General features: G+C 35.0%; 1 pseudogene; it reads right to left on the bottom strand.

Annotated features, from left to right (window-relative positions):
- Positions 1-1463: 1463 nt before the first annotated feature.
- Positions 1464-2158, bottom strand: LOC123253665 (annotated as a pseudogene).
- Between the last annotated feature and the right edge of the window lie 10569 nt (positions 2159-12727).

Below are 12727 nucleotides of genomic sequence, written 5' to 3'. Positions count from 1 at the left end.
TAATTTTTATATATATATATATATATATATATATATATATATATATATATATATATATATATATATATATTACTTTAAATGTGACAAAATTCAATGAATCCGTGATCTCATCAACGTGGCTAATTCCTATAATGAGAGAAATCACAACCCAACTTCTCAGTCTCATCACAGGTCTCTCTGGTCCATATCCTTTTGTATCTCTTTCACAGAAAGCTCAACCAACATTCTGGGATCCTTCCTCAATATATAACAGAGAACACTGATGTTGCATAGATACTAATAGAAACCGGCCATTAGCCCTCATTCTCATTATATGAACTGTACCTCCTTTTCTAATTTTATGTTACTCTATGACATTTCACACATTTCTAAACAATTATTTAATGGTAATATGAGGGCCTCACATACATGGTAATTTTTCCACTGTTGCTTAGGTAAGCGACAGCAGTAAATCTTTCAAGACAGGTATCTTATGACTGACACCTATGTAGCATCACAACAAGTATATTCTATCAAGATCTTTACTGAAAACATCAACACCAATCCAAACTGAAGTATGCAGATGAGACCATGAGAGACCAAATGACACATCTTCCCTTCTTCAGTAGGAAACAGTTTGACAAACAAGACTATGACCCCTTTGCCCCCTTGGACTGATGGCCCCTTTCCCTTCCTCCCTCCACCATCTCATCTGCCCATTTTTTTCTTTTTAAATAAATCAAAAGACAGGAATGATAGATCTTGAGACGAAAACTTGTTTTCCCCTTCCCCCTTTCCTGTTACCCCCTCCTTCCTCTGCACCTACTGGAATTCCAGAACAAAGCTATTGCTCCACTCGATAGGGCACTGTTACTTCCCATGCTGTGTCCTGACAGATTCATGATGGATTAATGTTCTGGACCTACACTGTCTGTACCATGTTAGGAACTATACAATCACAGCAAACCAGCTACTTTCCACCCTGAAAGAGCCAATGAGACAAGTCCCAGGTTACCTAATCCCAGATCACTACCCTATAAAAGATTACTCCCTTCTCCACCCAGGTGGAGATCCCTAGCCATCTACTAGTTTTGGACTCCTCCCTTGCACTCCCTTCCTCTTCCCTACCTCCTTTCCCATAATAAAGTCTTGCTGTATTACTCAACTCTGTCTCATTTGCCTTGGGTTGGGCCCCCATCAGTCAGTATGACCCATATAAAACATATTTCCATATTAGCCATATTTTTTTTAAAAAACAAGAAATGATAACAAGAATGAAAAATTTCTTCAGTTTGCATTCAGAGTTCATTAGTTCCCTCTTTGGGGTTAGAAAGCATTTTTTTCATCACAAGTCCTATATAATTGTCTTGGGTCACTGTATCAATCAGAGTAACCAAGTCTTTCACAGCTGATCATCATTACAATATCGCCATTACTGTGCACAATGATCTCCTAGGGTTCTTCTCATTTCATTTTAAATCAGTTCACTTAGTTCTTACCATGTTTTTTTTTCTGGCTATTTTGCTCTCCCTTGAAGTGTATTCTCTTAACATGTAAGTCTTTTCAGCCTCATGGTAGACCCTTGTGTCATTCATCCTGATGAGAACACCATCAATTCTTAAGAAAAATCTCAGTAACAGGAAAAAGCTAGAAGCCATCACTCTAATTTTCACACTTAAGCCTGAAACTCCATGATCATGAAGTTCATCTTCAAACAACAGAACTTCTTCAAAAAATTTAATCTGTTCCCTGGCTTTCAATTTCTCTGTGACTATATGATCTGTCGTAGGCACAACCTTTAAATTAAGAGCTTCGCCAAGTAATGTTCCTTTGTAATCTGTTGTACAGGTCCAGTCATATGGTCTAATAATCTCTTTGGAGTGCTCACCCTCCGTCCTGCTCTCTTGCCATTCTTTAGCACATACCACCTTGAGTACTCCTTGGTAGTTGTTTACACACTTTAAAGCATCAGTTGCATTGAACTCAATTCCAAAGTCAGAAACATGTTGGATTCTTAAAACATTGTCTCCAAACATCATTTCAGGAAGAGATGGCATATGGAGCTCATCAGCTAATTTCTCCACTTCGGGAAACTTCATGATGTGCGTCTTGGCCACCATCAGCTTCCAGGGCCGAAGGAGAAGTCCTGGCGGCTGCTCTGGAAGCCATGGATCAACATGGCCATGGTGGGGGTGCGGAACCAGCATGCGTAGTGGCGGCCTCCCTTCTCCACTGCCCCTACCTCCCCCTCTTCCCCCGGGCCGTTACCATCCCCAGCCCCTCCCCACCCTGCTCCCCTTCCCAGCTTCAACAGCTTCTTTCAAGGAAGTGAAAAGAGAGCAAATGAAAAAGAAATAGAAGAAGAGGAAGTAGTTCCAAAGAACTGGACACAGACTTTGGAAGATCTCAAAATTCAATTAACTCAAGAATTTAAAACTCAATTAACTCAAGAACTTCAGGAACTCAAAAAGCAATCAAGAGAGGCTGAAGACAATTTGAAAAAAGGAAATACATGAGCTAAAACAAGAAAAGAAAGTATTAAACGCAAGAATTGGCCAGCTTGAAAATGAAATGAAGCAAAGAAGGCAAAAGATGATCTACAAAGAAAATCAGACCAGGAAGAGAAGGATGACCAAAAAGCCAGGGATAAAATTCAGTCTTTAAAAAACAGAACTCAACAACTAGAAGTAAATGACTTCACAAGGCAGCAAAAATATAATAAATAAAATTTAAAAAATGAAAAATTTGAGGAGAATATGAAACACTTCATTAATTCAACCAAAGATCTGGAGAACAGAGATAGAAGAGACAACTTAAGAATGATTGGTTTACCAGAACATGGTTATAAATGAAAAAGTTTAGATAGCATTTCACAAGAAATTATCAGAGAAAATTGCCCAGAAATTCTCGAACAAGAGGGAAACGTAGAAATCGACAGGATCCACAGATCACCTCCTACATTTAATCCACAACTGACAACTTCCAGGAATATTATAGCCAAATTCAAAAACTACCAGACCAAGGAAAAATATTACAAGCTGCTAAAAAGAAGTCATTCAGATATCAGGGAACCACAGTTAGGATAACACAGGATCTGGCTACATCTACGTTGAATGATCGGAAGGCATTGAGCACATTATTCTGGAAAGCAAGAGAACTGGGTCTACAACCAAGAATCAACTATCAAGCAAGACTAACTTTATTATTGTAGGTGAAAGTATGGTCATTCAATAAAATTGAGGACTTCCAAACATTCATCAAGAAAAACCCAGAACTCAAGAGAATCATCATAAGGTAATTAAGAGAATGGGGGGAGGAGAAAAAAATATTTTCTTTAAGAGACACAAGTTCAATCAATTTGTATCCCAAGAAGAAAAGAAGGTATTGAAAAATATTAACAATTATTATTATCAACAGGGTAACTAAAAGAAGTTTACATAGAGGGAACAGGGACAAACAGTATAGGATAAAGTCTCAAGAGATATATAAATATATGTATGTATGTAAGTATATATTTATGTATGTAAGTATATATGTATGTATGTAGGTAGGTATAAATATATACAAAACTAGGGGGAAGAAGAAAATAATAAGAAAAATAGGAAAGCAAACAAAATGAATAAATTTATATTCCATAAAGAAGCATGTGGGATCAACAGGGAAAAATAACAACACATTGTAAGAGTAAAGAGGTTAGAGAGAGGAAATATTCAATACTTAAGTGCATTGAAATCAACTTAGAGAAGAACAATCAGATCCATAGGGGCAGAAAATTGATTCACACCCTATAGGGAAGTAGAAGGGAAACAAACCAACTGATGGGAAGGGAAGCAATACTAGGGAGGGAAAGGGCTTGGGGGAGTGCTGCGTGGATTTAAAGAGCAATAAGAGGGGAATAAGAAGGGAGGGGAGAGAAAGGGAAGTACAACAAGGGAGGGGATTATAGGAACTGATTAAAAACAAAACACTGGTATAGAAGGAAACAGTGAAAGAAGAAAGGACAGGACTAGGAAAGAGAATCAAAATGTCTGGGAATGCACAGTTGATAATTATAATTTTGAATGTGAATGGGATGAACTCACCCATAAAAAGGAAGCAAATAGCAGAGTGGATTAGAAACCAAAACCCAACCATATGTTGTCTACAAGAAACACACATGAGACAGATAGACAGACATAGAGTGAAAATGAGAGGATGGAGCAAAATCTTTTAGGCTTCAAATGAGAAAAAGAAGGCAGGGATGGCTATCATGTTCTCTGACAGAGCCAAAGTAAAAGAGATAGGGAAGGTAACTACATCCTAATAAAAGGCAGTATAAACAATGAAGAAATATCAGTACTCAATATGTATGCACCAAATGGTATAGCTTCCAAATTTCTAAAGGAGAAGCTAGTGGAGCTAAAGGAGGAAATAGATAGCAAAACCATACTAGTGGGGGACCTCAAACTTCCCCTATCAGATCTAGATAAATCAAACCAAAAATAAATAAGAAAGAGATAAGAGAGGTGAATGAAACCCTAGAAAAATTAGAGTTAATAGATATATGGAAAAAAATAGAGACAAAAAGGAATACACCTTCTTTTCAGCAGCACATGGAACATTCACGAAGATAGACCATGTAATAGGACACAGAAACATGGCAAACAAATGCAAAAAAGCAGAAATAATAAATGTAACCTTCTCAGATCATAATGCAATAAAAATAGTTTTTAGTTAAGTATACATGGAGAGGCAAAGCAAAAACTAATTGGAAATTAAAAAATATGATTCTCCAAAACCAATTAGTCAAAGAAGAAATCATAGAAACAATCAACAATTTCACTGAAGAGAATGACAATGATGAGACATACTACCAAACTCTGTGGCATGCAGCCAAGGCAGTACTCAGGGGGAAATTTATAGCCTTGAGTGCATATATTAACAAATTAGGGAGGGCAGAGATTAATGAATTGGGCATGCAATTCAAAAAACTAGAAAACAAGCAAATTAAAAATCCCCAGATGAAATCTAAATTAGAAATACTAAAAATCAAAGGAGAAATAAATAAAATTGAAAGTAAAAGAACTATTGAATTAATAAATAAGACTAGAAGCTGGTATTTTGAAAAAAACAGATAAAATAGACAAAGTACTGGTAAAACTAATTAAAAAAAAAGAAAGAAGAAAACCAAATTGACAGTATCAAAGATGAAAAGGGAGACCTCACCTCAAATGAAGGGGAAATTAAGGCAATCATTAAAAATTATTTTGCCCGATTATACAGCAATAAATTTAGCTATCTAGGTGATATGGATGAATATTGGCAAAAATATAAATTGCCTAGATTAACAGCAGAAGAAATAGAATACCTAAATAATCCCATATCAGAAAAAGAAATTGAACAGGCCATTAAAGAACTCCCTAAGAAAAAAATCCCCAGGGCCTGATGGATTCACAAGTGAATTCTGTCAAACATTCAAAGAAAAATTATTCCCAATACTATACAAATTATTTGATATATTAAGTAAAGAAGGAGTCTTACCAAACTCCTTTTATGACACAAATATGGTACCAAAAAATACCAAAGTCAGGTAGATCAAAAACAGAGAAAGAAAATTTCAGACCAATCTCCTTAATGGACATAGATGCAAAAATCTTAAATAGAATACTAGCAAAAAGACTCCAGCAAGTGATCAAAAGGGTTATTCATCATGATCAGGTGGGATTTATACCAGGAATGCAAGGATGGTTCAACATTAGGAAAACCATCCGCATAATTGACCATATCAACAAGCAAACCAACAAAAACCACATGATTATCTCAATAGATGCTGAAAAAGCCTTTGACAAAATACTGCACCCATTCCTACTGAAAACACTAGAAAGTAATGGAATAGAAGTCCCTTTCCTAAAAATAATAAACAGTATATATCTTAAACCATCAACAAGCATAATATGCAATGGGAATAAATTAGAAGCCTTTCCAATAAAATCAGGTGTGAAACAAGGATGTCCATTATTACCTCTATTATTTAACATTGTACTAGAAAAACTAGCAGTAGCAATTAGAGAAGAAAAAGAAATTGAAGGTATCAAAATAGGCAATGAGGAGACTAAGCTATCACTCTTTGCAGATGATATGATGGTCTTAAAAAATCCTAGAGAATCAACTAAAAAGGTAGTCAAAATAATCAACAATTTTAGCAAAGTTGCAGGATACAAAATAAATGCTCATAAATCATCAGCATTTCTATATATTTCCAACACATCACAGCAGCAAGAGGTAGAAAGACAAAAACCATTTAAAACCACCCTAGACAATATAAAATACTTAGGAATCTATCTAGCAAAACAAACACAGGAATTATATGAACATAATTACAAAACACTTTCCAAACAATAAAACTAGATCTAAACAACTGGAAAAACATTGAATGCTCATGGGTAGGATGAGCTAACATAATAAAAATGACCATTCTACCCAAATTAATTTACCTATTTAGTGCCATACCTATCAAACTACCAAAAATATTTTTACTGCATTAGAAAAAAATATAACAAAGTTTATTTGGAAGAACAAAAGATCAAGAATTTCAAGGGAAATGATGAAAATAAATGTGAAGGAAGGTGGCTTAGCAGTACCAGATATTAAGCTATACTATAAAGCAGCAGTCATCAAAACAGTATGGTACTGGCTAAGAGACAGAAGGGAGGATCAGTGGAATAGACTTGGTGTAAGTGATGTCGGCAAGACAGTGTATGATATACCCAAAGAGCCCAAATTTTGGGACAAAAATCCACTATTTGACAAAAACTGCTGGGAAATTTGGAAAACAACATGGTACAGATTAGGTTTAGATCAACATCTAACACCCTACACCAAGATAAATTCAGAATGGGTGAAAGGCTTGAATATAAAGAGGGAAATGATAAATAAATTAAGTGAACACAGAATAGTATACTTGTTAGATCTCTGGGAAAGGAAAGATTTTAAAACCAAGGAAGAGTTAGAGAAAATTAAAAAATTTAAAATAAATGATTTTGATTATAGTAAATTAAAAAGCTTTTGTACAAACAATAACAATGCGACCAAAATCAGAAGGGAAACAACAAATTGGGTAAAAATCCTTATAACAAAAACACTGACAGGGGTCTAATTACCCAAATTATTTTTTTTCTTAGGATGTTCCTTGATGGCTTGTTTGATTTCCTTTTTCTGAGATGGTATTTTTTAAAGTATTCTATTTCCTCTTTTTTAAATGTAGGCAACTTATTTTTTGTAAATATTCACCCATTTCACCTGGATTGTCCAATTAATTGCCATATAATTGGGTAAAATACCTCGTAATAATTACCTTAATTTGCCCTTCATTAGAGGTGAGATGACCCTTTTCATCTTTGATACTGTTCATTTGATTCTCTTCTTTCTTTTTTATTAGATTAACCAGTACTTTATCTTATTTGTCTTTCCAAATTACCAGCTCCTAGTCTTATTTATTAGTTCAATAGTTCTTTCAATTTCAATTTTATTAATTTCTCCTTTAATTTTTCGTATGTCCAATTTAGTTTTTAACTGGTGATTTTTAATTTTTTCTAATTTCTTTAAGTTGCAAGGCCAATTCATTGACCTCTTCCCTCTTGATTTTTTTGCTATAGGCACTTAGAGATATAAATTTTCCCTTGAATACTGCTTTGGCTATATCACATAGGTTTTGGTATGATGTCTCCTCATTGTCATTCTCTTTAATGAAGTCCTCAATTGTTTCTATGATTTCTTTTTTGACCCACCAGTTTTGAAAAATTAGATTATTTAGCTTCCAATTAATTTTAAATTTGCCTTTCCTTGGACCCTTGTTAAATATAATTTTTATCTTATTATGATCTGAAAAAGTTGTATTTATTATTTCTGCTTTTCTGCATTTGTTTGCAATATTTCTATGCCCTAGTACAGTGATGGGCAAACTAAGGCCCACAGGCCAGATACGGCCCCCTGACATGTTCTATTTGGCCACACAACATTATTCCTAATCTGACCAATACAATGAGGATACATTACAATGAAACTTTGAAAGAGTTGCCTTAGAAACAGACTGACAGATGACCATTTCCTTTTCTTTGGAGTCCTCTTTAAAAAGTTTGCCCATTACTGCCCTAGTATATGATTTTGTATATGTACTATGTACTACTGAGAAGAAGGCATATTCCTTTTTATTCCTATTCAGTTTCCTCCAGATACCTATTAATTCTAATTTTTCTAGCATTTGATTCACTTCCCTTACTGCTTTCTTATTTATTTTTTGGTTTGATTCATCTAGTTCTGAAAGGGGAATTTTGAGATCCCCCACTATAATCATCTTACTATCTATCTTCTCATTGAGCTCCTTTAATTTTTCTTTTAGAAATCTAGCTGCTATGTCATTGGTGCATAAATGTTTAGTAATGATATCACTTCATTGTTTATAGTACCCTTTAACAGAATGTAACTTCCTTCCTTATCTCTTTTAATTATATCAATTTCTACTTTAGCTTTGTCTGGTATCATGATTAGTATTCCTGCTTTTTTTTACTTTAGATCAGTGGTTCCCAAACTTTTTTGGCCTACCGCCCTCTTTCCAGAAAAAAAATATTACTTAGTGTCCTCTGTCACATACTATCACTGCCCCCTTACAGTTATTCACTACCCCCAAATGCACCTGTGGCCATCACCGCCCCCCCTGGATCACTGCAGCTCCCACCCAGGGGTGGTGGCGCCCACTTTGGAAATCACTGCTTTAGATGATGCATAATTAATTCTGCTCTGGCCTTTTATCTCGAACCTGTGTGTGACCCTGCTTCAAATGTGTTTATTGTAAACAACATATCATAGGATTCTGGTTTCAAATTCACTCTGCTATCCATTTCCATTTTATGGATGAGTTCATCCCATTCACATTCAGCATTATGATTACTAACTCTATATTGTCCTCCATCATATTATCCCTTTTAAATTCTGCTCTATTCCATTTCTCTCTGTTCCTCCTCACCAGTGTTTTGCTTTTTGTCACCCCTCACCCTCTCTTTCAGTCTTTGTTTGATTTTCTTATATATCATTCATAAGCATATATATCATATTATACATACATATCATTCCACATCATCACATTTACTTATACATCATATCATCCTAATCAGCTTATTTCCCCACCCTCTTTCTGAGTAAATTCCTTCTATGTTCTCTACTACTGACAGTAATTTTTGAGAATTAGAGAATCCTCTTTCCATGTATACACATAAACATTTTGACCTTAATGAGTATCTTAAGTTTTCTCTTTCTTATTTACCTTTTTGTGCTTCTCTTGTGTCTCATGTTTGGACTTCCAAATTTTTTGTTTAGGTCTGGCTTATTCCTCAGGAATGCTTGGAAATCTTCTATTTTATTGAATGACCATTTTTTCCTCTGAAAGAATATACTCAATTTTGTTGTTGGATAGGTGACTGCTTTGTAAACCCAAATCTTTTGCCTTACTGAATATCATATCCTATGCCTTTTGATCCTTCAATGTAGAAGCCGCTAGGTCCTATGTGATCCTGATTGTAGCTCAATCGTATTTGAATGTTTTTTTCTGGCTGCCTGATCTATTTTTCCTTGGCTTGGTGGCTCTTGAATTGAGCTATTATATTCCTGGAAGTTGTCATCTGAGGATTTCTTTCTGGAGGTGATCTGTGAATTCTTTAGATTTTAATTTTATTTTCTTGTTAGAGGATCACTGGGCTGTTTTCTTTGATAATTTCTTTTAATATGATATCCAAGGTTTTTTCTTGATCATGGCTTTCAGGTAGTCCAATAATTCTCAAATTGTTTCTTCTAGACCTGTTTTCTAGGTCAGTTGTTTTATCAATAAGATATTTCATGTTTTCCTCTGGTTTTTTCATCCCTTTGATTCTGCTTTATTGCTTCTTGATTCCTCACGAAATCATTAGTCTCTAGACAGATACTTCTGATTTTTAAGGCCTGATTTTCCTCTGTCAGTTTTTGGTTTTCCTTTTTCATTTGGCCCATTTCTTCTTGGATCCCTTTCATTTCTCTTTTCCACTTTTCCTCTGCCTCTCTTAATTGGTTTTTGAAGTCTTTTTTTGAGTTCTTCCAGAATCTGTGGCCAATCCATATTTTTTTGGACTTTGTGTGTGTTTCCTTTGGTTTCACTGTCCCCTTCTGTGTCTGTACCTTGCTTTGTCTCCATAAAAATTGTTTTGAGTTAGGAGCTTTTTTTGTTGTTTGTTCATTTTCCCTATCAAATCATATTTAGGTTTGGGGGGAATGACGTGATAGTCTGAGGGCTGAGAGCTCTGAGAGCCCTCTCCCCCTAATGATTCAATTCACCCATGAGATTCTGATAACTTAAAGATTTGCCTCAGGCTTAGGGGTAAGTATTTGACATCACTCTGATCTTGATCAGGTCAGGGGCTGTGTACTTTATCCAATCAGGCACACCCTTGATTGTCCTGTCTTAGAGCTCACCCCTTTAAGCAAAAAGATCATCAATTAGTACTTAGAACTATCAACCACCCCAAAGTGTGAACTAAATCTTTATCTTAAGCCATACTTGAATTGCCTGGGCTGGGACTCCTGACTTCTCCACAGGTTTGAAATTTAAGGGGTATGGGTTGGCTTTTACCACTATTTGCCCAGGCAGGATCTTAGTATCTAGATGTTGGCTTGGACATAGATTCCCAAACCTTGGATAGCAGATATGGGGTGAGGGTGTGTGGCTTGTTCTTCCCTCCTTGCTACAACTTCTTGCTGGCTTAGCTCTCCTCTCACCCCTGTGCCCCAGATGTTCTTTGCCTACTTTGGGGGTTTTTCTTTTCTTGAAAGTTGTTCCACTCTCTCTCCTTTTTGATTCTTTCACTCCTGTATTTGTTTTGTGGTAGTAGTTTAATCTTGGTCAGAGAGAATTCTCATGTGGCATGGAGCTACTCTGGGTAGTTACTCTGTCATCTTGGCTTCACCCCTGGAAGACTGGATATCACTCTAAGTAAGGTTTCTTCAAAAGTCTTCTGGAAAGTTATTTTTTCCTCTACTTCCTGGTCTTTTATTAAATGATACTGCTCATAACAGCCTAATATCCCCCATAAAATCTTGCAAACAAGTTTATATTCTAAATTGTTATTTACCTCGGAAATTTTATCACTATGTTTGACAAGGAGATCAAGCACTTGCTGGCTGGAGTTTATTATAGTCTCCTTTCTCTGAAAACTGATTTACATTGAATAATCTTCTTTATTAAAGAGTGATTGTTTATACCAATGTTCATTCTTCTAGCCGGTTCACATTTTTTTCAGTAACACCATATTTTAATAGGCCAGGTTGGAGTTCCTTCAGTTATACACCATGGCATCATGCTTTTATTATTTCTTCTAATTTGGTATTGATTTTGACATTTTTTTCCTAGAAATTAGTGGTCTGACTACATATGTTTTATCAAGAAATGACTCTTGAAGCTAGTCATTTCTTGTTTTTTTAAATATCAAATTTATTTTTTGCAAATCCTATTTAGTACTCACTGCCAGTTCCTTCAGATTACTGTCTTGAAGAAATTAGCCACAATTTATAAGGGAATTCTCAGAAATCTATAAAGCCTTTGCCTCTCATGTTCTAACTCCAATATATATTTTATTGGTTTCCCCATTCCCATCTTTGCACTGAATTCATCCACTCATAAATCATGTCTTAATTTATTTCACATAATCTTTTCAAGTTCTTATCACAGAAATTCTCTTTCACCCCATACTCTGAAACAGATAATGGAGAACAAATTTCATATATTTTCACAGTATTTTTAAATGCCTATCATGAGTTCTGCAATATAAGGTGATCATGAAATGAAATTTTCATTGCTTTTATATGCATGATAAAACCCATTCTGCCAATTCCTTTATTTGCTTATGAAGCATCCTTCCATTTTGTTGTAGTATCCTTCCATTTTTATAACAATAATATCTAAATTGGTATGAATTAGTTTCTCCATTAAATATATCCATTTGTTGGTCACTAGAGTACAAACATACAAAACATGTTTATAGATTATTAAATAAATTGTGATTCTTAATCCCCCTTAAACCTTTTTTTTGTAATTCTGCCTCAGTCAGTTAGTGCATACATAGAAAGGACTGAACAGGACTGAAAATTATTTTGAATTTTCCTTTCTACATGGGCTACTATGACGAAATAATTCAATTTTAAGTGGCCAGCTTACTGGTGAAGAGCTGCTCCATTTTTGGTGCAGCCTCTTCTCAGAAATCAATTTTGGACTGTTGTCGTGACTATATCCAAAGCCCTTCTGATATACTATTACCTGCCAGAGCTTACCCTCAGCTGCTATGGTCTCAAAAACCTCTGTTTACTTCCAAGTGATGATAATTCAATGGAGTAGGATGCTGTAGAATCCTATTCTGATAGAATTTCTTTGTTCAGTCTCATAAATATGTCAGTATAGTTCACTAATTTTACAGATGAGGAAAGTGAGATCCAAAGAGATAAAACAACTTGCTTAAGGTCATAAAGTTAGAAATTGCAAAGCAAAGATTTGAATCAAGGATCTCTATATTTAAATCCAGAGTTCTTTCCACTGTACTATATTAACAAGAATAATTTTTTATTTAATAGCTATACATCAAGTGTGGAGGAAGCAGTACAGGAAAAATAAAATTAGAAGTGAAAAAAAAAACTTTCCAAGTATTTTGACACGATTTCATCTTATAGTATTCAATTTCTTTTGATGTCTTGGGGA

This window comes from Gracilinanus agilis, chromosome X, assembly GCF_016433145.1.
Source record: "Gracilinanus agilis isolate LMUSP501 chromosome X, AgileGrace, whole genome shotgun sequence".
NCBI lineage: Eukaryota > Metazoa > Chordata > Mammalia > Didelphimorphia > Didelphidae > Gracilinanus > Gracilinanus agilis.
This window is presented reverse-complemented; position numbering and strand designations above follow the sequence as displayed.